The 7,976-nt window shown below is 36.1% G+C and overlaps 1 protein-coding gene across 2 annotated transcripts in view; it reads left to right on the top strand.

Moving 5' to 3' along the window:
• Positions 1-291: 291 nt before the first annotated feature.
• ogfrl1 (opioid growth factor receptor-like 1) overlaps positions 292-7,976 on the top strand; it is a 34,231-nt gene continuing 26,546 nt past the window's right edge. Inside the window, exon 1 of one of the 2 annotated variants that reach the window (XM_067386341.1) lies at positions 292-607. The gene's annotated coding sequence lies outside the window, so the exon portion shown is untranslated. Of the gene's footprint in view, positions 608-762; positions 1,248-7,976 lie in introns of those variants that run through there. The other variant, XM_067386342.1, reaches the window with a different exon arrangement.

Here is a 7,976-nt window from a genome sequence, read left to right as displayed (position 1 = left end):
CACCTTAAAATAATGTGTAACCAATTTTTATAGCCTATTCTTCTAGTTATTTACCTATAGTGGCTCATGATTTGGAAGTCTCACACATTCACAGGAAATGCCTTGCTTCAGTTTTTTGTGAAAAATAAGGTGATAGGTGCTTCTTTAAGTCATAAAAAGCAGTTGCAAATGATTTTCAAAATACACATAGCTTACTCATCTTTGCATCAATAAAATGTGCATTCATGTCGCGGATGTGCTAATCGCCAAAAACAATGACAATGACGCCAAAAGTGCAAAGCTGACAGATGAAAGGATTCAATGGAATCAATTCAATGGAATCAATTCAATGGAAAGGATTCCAGAAGAGAAGACAATGCTGAATAAAGTCGTAGTTTTTGTTATTTTTGGACCAAAATGTATTTTCGATGCTTCAAAAACTTCTAACTAACCCACTGATGTCACATGGACTACTTTGATGATGTTTTTATTACCTTTCTGGACATGGACAGTATACCATACATACATTTTTAATCAAGGGACAGAAGGCTCTCGGACTAAATCTAAAATATCTTAAACTGTGTTCCGAAGATGAACAGAGATCTTACGGGTTTGGAACGACATGAGGGTGAGTCATTAATGACATAATTTTCATTTTTGGGTGAACTAACCCTTTAAAAGACATTGATAAATGGTCAATGTGACTACAATGGTTCAACCATAATATTATAAAGCGACAAGAATACTTTTTGTGTGCAAAAAACAAAATAAAATAAAACACTGCTTCATGAGGCTTCGATGCTTTATGAATCTTTTGTTTCGAATCAGCGGTTCAGAGCGCCAAACTCACGTAATTTCAGTAAACAGGGCATCATTACATCATAAGTCTTTTGAAAATTCAGTGGTTCACGTGACTTTGGCAGTTTGATACACGCTCCGAACCGCTGATTCGAAACAAAAGATTCATAAAGCATGAAAGCTTCAAGAATCAGTGTTCTGAAATCACCCATCACTAGATATTGTTGAAAAAGTCATTATTTTGTTTTGTTTTTGAGCACAAAAAGTATTCTTGACGCTTTATCATATTAAGGTTGAACCACTGTAGTCACGTTGACCATTTTATCAATGTCTTTACACTTCTGGACCTCAAAAGATGCAGTGTCGTTGCTGTTTATGTATGGATCAGATACCCTTGGATTTCATTAAAAATATCTTGATTTGTGTTCTGAGGACAAACGAAGGTCTTACGGGTTTGGGACAACATGAGGGTGAGTAATTAATTACAGACATTTCATTTTTGGGTGAACTAACCCTTTAAAAGTCCTTTCAGCCAATGGAATCACAAGTGTGGACCCAGTTGTGCAGGATGACCTGATTGTTCACGAGTCACCACACACCAGCTTCAGTCACCCGGCTGAGCAGACTGACTCTGTATACAGCTACTACAGCATTGCCACTGACGACAACAAATATTAGGAAATATCACACCGCTGGCTGGTGCAATTGACCAATCAGAATCAAGAGAGCCTTGTAATAAAATAGCAGATCGACTGGCAGAGAAATGCTGATATTGAGCTGAAGGATATATCCGAGGGGTCTGCTGCCGTGTCAGATGCGAATGTGTAACTGGGGGTGTCCCAGGAGGCCGTGGATGCACAGACACACAGCTCTGATAAGAACTTAATTAACAGCCATGGACAAGAAGCAGTCACAGCACACTATAACACATACTGTGTGACAGAAGTAAAGGTGTGTGTGTGTGTGTGTGTGTGTGTGTACCTAAAGGGGAGAAATATGGTTAAAAATGATAAGGGCCTTCTGCCGTTAGACACGGAATTGAAATCCCAGAATGTTTGTGGTAGATGGTGGCAGTGCCTTCAATTCTCTAAAAGTCAAGTTATAGTATGTTGAAGTTCAGATGCTGCCATCCAATCTAACAATATTACGTGACAATATCAGATAATGACAGAAGAGAGAATGACAAAATGCAGTGACATCAGCCAATTTAAAATAATAATAATAATATTATCAGCCAATGACATCATCCAATTTAAAATAATAATTTAATCACAGTCACAGAGCTTTGGAAATAACCTGACAGATAATAGGCAGCTTCTGATATATGAATGAATAAAAAAAAAAAATTAAAAAAATCAGCTCTAACCTTATATAATTGTACAAAAATAATAATAATAATAATAAATTCTATGGACCCTTTGCACAGACTGTGATGACACACTTTAATGGTCATCAACATTGTAAATCCTGCAAAAAAATATATATATTTTCATTTTTTTTTTTAATGTATGTGCATTTATAACACTATACTTTGTATTATATTACCTTCAGTGTTGGGGGTAATGCATTACAAGTAACTTGAGTTATGTAATCAGATTTCTTTTTTTTTTTTTCTTTTTTTTAGATTTGTAAAGTAACGCATTACTTTTAAATTTACAATAAAATATCTAAGTTACTTTTTCAGCCATACGGAGCCCCGCACATGACATTCAAGGAAAAAAAAATTTAATTGATTTACTATTTCATTCCTTTGATTTATAAATCATGCGCTTTATTTATAAATCATGTGATTTATAAATCATTTATTAATTCGAGGGAATTAATTAATAAATCGTGCACACAATTTAACCTATTATTTTTTTCCTGCATGTCATGTCTGGGGCTCCGTACTACGATACTAATAAGAAAAAATTACTTTAGATAAGCATCACATTTGTGATCTGCCTGAAGCTTATTCAATTCACATTTGGTGTGAAAAGGCTTTTACATTTGCCAAAAATTTTATTTTTTTGTTGTTATTAAAAAACAAAACAAAACAAGCAAGCCCAACTCATGTGAGAAAAAATAACGCAAAAGTAATGTAGCATATTACTTTCCATAAAAAGTAACCAAGTAATGCAATTAGTTAATTTTTTAAGGAGTAGCGCAATATTGTAATGTATTACCTTTAAAAGGAACTTTCCCCAAGACTGATAACTTTGCACAAATTACAAGAAACTAGTTAACGCTGCTGTGGGAGTGATGGTAAAATTGACGTCTTTCAATGTCCAACTGACGTTATCATTCTCTCTCTATTTTTTCCCTCTTTTTGAAAGTTATAAAAACACTATTGTAGAGTTTCTTTTGCTATTTGAGCAAATGGGAACACAAAATTATACAGTATATTTAATGTAGTCTCTCATTCACCACAAGTTTATAAAACTATGATGACTTCCGCTCCTGAGAAACCCTGAACTGAGAAAAGGGTCCATTAAGGTGAAATTGAGATCTCATAAACTGGTGAAGTCTTGTGAAGAATTATTTAAAAATCAGTCAAATTCACAGTGACAACCTCTGGAGCAGTTGGTTGTAAATCCGTAAAAACACTGCCATGTATCACAATCATAGGAAAATGATGGCTTCTATCCACATGGAGTTTACTTACCCCTTCTCAAATTATTTTTCTGTGACAGTTCGTACAAAAAAGTAATTATTTACTTACCTCTGGATGGTGGGTGCCTGCCATAACAGCTGAATGCTGATGTGCCTTTTTCCTCCCTGAAAACCCTTGCCAGAGGGACTCGAACGTCTCAGTGTTGACTCACAGTGAGAATGTGATTACTATTCTCAGTAGATACATCCACGCTATTAAGATGGATTGTAAAAGCAACCTTGAAATGCAAAGACACACTTGACTACAAGGTAATGACCCATATCTTTAATTAATTACAGACAATTATAAAACTGATTGACTTGCATAATCCTGACTCACTTCATAACCTGTATATTGCACTGGGTTTCGAATAGACCTTAGATTACTCTGAAGTATGCAGGTTTCTGATGCTTCATCTTATTAAAGGTAACTAGTGCAAAGTGTTGCAGTTCTTCGTTATGACTCCTTGACATAGCATGTCTAAATTCAGTGTGCTTTGGCTGATGAACAGTCCATCATCTCATTTAGCTCTCAGAAGACTCTAAGGGCTGGTAGAATGTCACGCCTGACGGGACATGAGACATGGAAGTGGAAAGGAAGAGTAGGTGTGTGGTGAGCTTGTCTTGGATTTCAGAGAGCATTACAACAAATAGACAAGAGCCAGTTGATATAAGATAACATTAATGTTCACATTATATCATTGTGGTCTGAGTATTGTCATAGCCAGTGGATGCACGGAAAGCTGGATCTAATTGCAGCAAAGTCTTTATTTTACAAACCAAAAAAGAAGCTAAGGTTCTCAGGAAATTCAAAGATCAAAACACTTGAACAGGACAACCAATTTAATGTGAAGACCAAACAAAGGCTCAATAGCCTATTTACCAACACAATCCAATGAACAAAACCAGTGACAGGTGCAGTGGATAAGACAATCAATGAATAACCTTGGCAACAGAACAGGAAACACCTCAAAGTCCAACTCAAACTAAACTCAAGCTTCCGGAGTGTTGGTGTGACTGAGAAATCAAATGTTCTGTAAACTGAAATTAAACTCAAAATGTTTTGCAGTTAACTCATGATAAATGTGTGTGTCAGCTACATTTTGGGGAGCAGCCAACAGTCTTCACAAGGGAAAGATACAGTATATAAAAACAGATGTTAATGTAAAGATGGAAAACAATGTGTGTATATCAGATTTTAGAGTGTGTTTTTATCAGTGATTGTATATAGAGGAAAAGTTTATAATAATTTCGACTAATAATAATAATTGATAATAATGATGATAATTATTGTAGTTGTTGTTATGATTATTATTGTAACCATAATATCAGTAAACTGTCAATAATAATAATCATTATTATTGTAGGTGTTGATATGATTATTATTATATTAAATATTAAAGAGTTAGTTCACCCAAAAATGAAAAATCTGTCATTTATTACTTAACCTCATGTCGTTTCACACCCGTAAGACCTTCATTAATCTTTGGAACACAAATTAAGATATTTTAGTTGAAATCCGATGGCTCAGTGAGTCCTCCATAGGGAGCATTGTCACTTCCTCTGTCAAGATCCATAAAGGTATAAAAACATATTTAAATCAGTTCATGTGAGTACAGTGGCTCAATATTAATATTATAAAGCGACGAGAATACTTTTAGCAAAAAAGAATACTTTTGGCAAAAAAAACTAAATAACGACTTATTTATTATTATTAGTGATGACCGATTTCAAAACACTGCTTCAGAAAGCATCGGAGCATAAATGCATCAGTGTATCGAATCATGAATCGGATCGCGTGTCAAACCGCCAAACTGCTGAAATCACGTGACTTTGGCGCTCCGAACTGCAGATTCGACACACAGATTCACAATGCTCCGATGCTTTCTGAAGCAGTGTTTTGAAATCGGTCATCACTAAATAAGTCATTATTTTGTTTTGTTTTTTTGCCGCACCAAAAATATTCTCGTCGCTTTATAATATTAATATTGAGCCACTGTACTCACATGAACTGATTTAAATATGTTTTTAGTACCTTTATGGATCTCTTGACAGAGGAAGTGTCATTGCTCCCTATGAAGGCCTCACTGAGCCATCGGATTTCAACAAAAATATCTTAATTTGTGTTCCAAAGATTAACGAAGGTCTTACGGGTGTGAAACGACATGAAGGTAAGTGATAAATGACAGAATTTTCATTTTTGGGTGAACTAACCCTTTAATCATGATAATAATAAACTGTCATTAACCTCATTATTTGTGTTATTATAATTTTGTTTTATTATTATTCACCCTGTATCTTTGTGTATTTGTGAATGTTTTAGAGAGCCAGTGTTATTGTTTGAAAGAGTGCATGCAAGCTTCAGTATAAGCAAAGGGATTTCTTTGGCACAGTGATATTTTGTTTGAGTAATGGTGTGTTGTATCTAGCACAGGCTTGACTCTCCATCACTCCCGCACAGATCCAGATAATAGCCCATCTGCTGCCCCAGCACCCCACAACTGGCTGTCTGACTCATAATGCATGCTTAGAATTATGTCCCTTAAGCTCCACCTAAATGTATCCTCTGAGCATATGGACTCAAAAAGACATCGTTTTCATTACACAGGAACTGCTGCCCTCTAGTGGTGGAATTGTAGTATTACAAAGTTTTCCTTGATGAATGACTGCCAGAATTACTGAATTAACCAATTTCTACCATTGTGTTGCAGTATCAGATCATATGAACCCAAAGCATTGTTTTACAAAAGCACACATAAGCAATAAGGATTTAAACAAACATCACTGAGTCAGAGAGCTCGTTTATTGTTATATATACATTGCAAATAACACATAATATCAACTGTATCCAAATTGAAATATTATAGATAGACTTTAAAATTAAAAATAGCCTAATAAAGAAAAGAAAAAAAATCTAGGTGTCTAAATTATACATTTAACAAAAAAGTGGCCCACTTTACTTGCATCAGACCTTCAGACTGACAGCAGAAGGCCTGGACTTTATCGCAGCTTTCATTGGCCAAGGACGTTTGACTGACATGTAACTCAACCAATCACAGTTCGTTTTGTTCCACATCAGGTTTAGGGGCGTGAAATGTAAAGTCATTGTCCCTACAATTATTCAAGAACATTGTGCAAGTTTACCTCAACAATGGAGCCGCGAACTTCACATACTTTTGAAAATTCTGCGTTTAATTGATCCTGGTAAGAGCTCATTGTCACAGTTGTAAACACGACGGTATTTTTATTCCACGAGTGGGTTTGAGTCACGGCATTTGTTTCCATACGGACCTTTGAAGAACGCGACACACATGTCTCCCAGACATCCTGTAGAATTCAACCAATTAGATGATGACTTTGAAAATCCTGAAGTGTGCCATCAGACGTTCAGCCAATGCTCCGTGGGCGTGACGTCTGAGGCTAAGACTAGTCATATCATATCGCCAGCTGTCTCATCACCATCGTCATAATTTGAAATAATTAAATACAAATTCTGAACTTCTTTGTTCCTCCATAAATTAACTCTGGCATAATTAGCTTGTTTTCCTGCGGTGTTTATGGCATCATGAAATCTAAGTCACTCATTAGACCAACTACTGAGCCTCGTGGTACAGTAACATCCTGACAGCTTCACACAGGCCTGTAGCTTCTGTCAGTCACAGCATTTGGTGAGGCAGGCAGTCATTGAGCTGCCAACAGTCATCCGACCCATTTAAATTAGCTTTGGATGTCCACCAAGATATTTAAGCTCACTTCAGCACATCCTACATGCTGACTCAGGAGCATGCATGCTCCTTACGGTTCTATTAACCGATGGGATGCCTAAGTCATTATTATTTTCGCCTCCTCCTTCAACTTCACCGCCCACCTCTCCTCATTCTGCTTTTTGCTTTGTTGTTTTCCTCTCACATAGCCTGGCACAAATGGCTTTTGTAATGAGAAAACAGCTATAAAATGCACAATGGCTCCCAAAAGTGGCAGACAAGCAGTTTGCTAAGTATGATTTTCAAATTGCTTAGAACCGCCTCTTGATTTCTTTCCTAACTCAATAGACACAGATTGCTCCCTTCAGTGGATGGGCTGATTAAAAAGATCTAAATGCTTGATACATATGTACTGGCCATCGGCAGCACCAGGACTTTCCTTGTGGGCTTGTCGAGTAGTGGGCCGATAGACTAAAAGATGGAAACCCTCCCAATATTAAAGGGTTAGTTCACCCAAAAATGAAAATTCTGTCATTCATTGCTCACCCTCATGTTGTTCCACACCTGAAAGACCTTAGTTCATTTACGGAACACAATTTAAGATATTTTTGATGAAATCCGAGAGGTATGTGACTCTTCCATAGACAGCAATTTAATCTACACTTTCAAGGTCCAGAAAGGTAATAAAGACATCGTTAAAACAGTTGACGTGACTGCAGTGGTTCAACCTTAATTTTATGAAGTGACGAGAATACTTTTTGTGTGCAAAAACAAAACAAAAATAACAACTTTATTCAACTACTATTGCTATAATGATGAACAATCTGTAGTTTGTGTTGTTGATATTTAAGAAAAAAAGTTTTT

The sequence above is a fragment of the Chanodichthys erythropterus genome, chromosome 5 (assembly GCF_024489055.1).
Source record: "Chanodichthys erythropterus isolate Z2021 chromosome 5, ASM2448905v1, whole genome shotgun sequence".
NCBI lineage: Eukaryota > Metazoa > Chordata > Actinopteri > Cypriniformes > Xenocyprididae > Chanodichthys > Chanodichthys erythropterus.
This window is presented reverse-complemented; position numbering and strand designations above follow the sequence as displayed.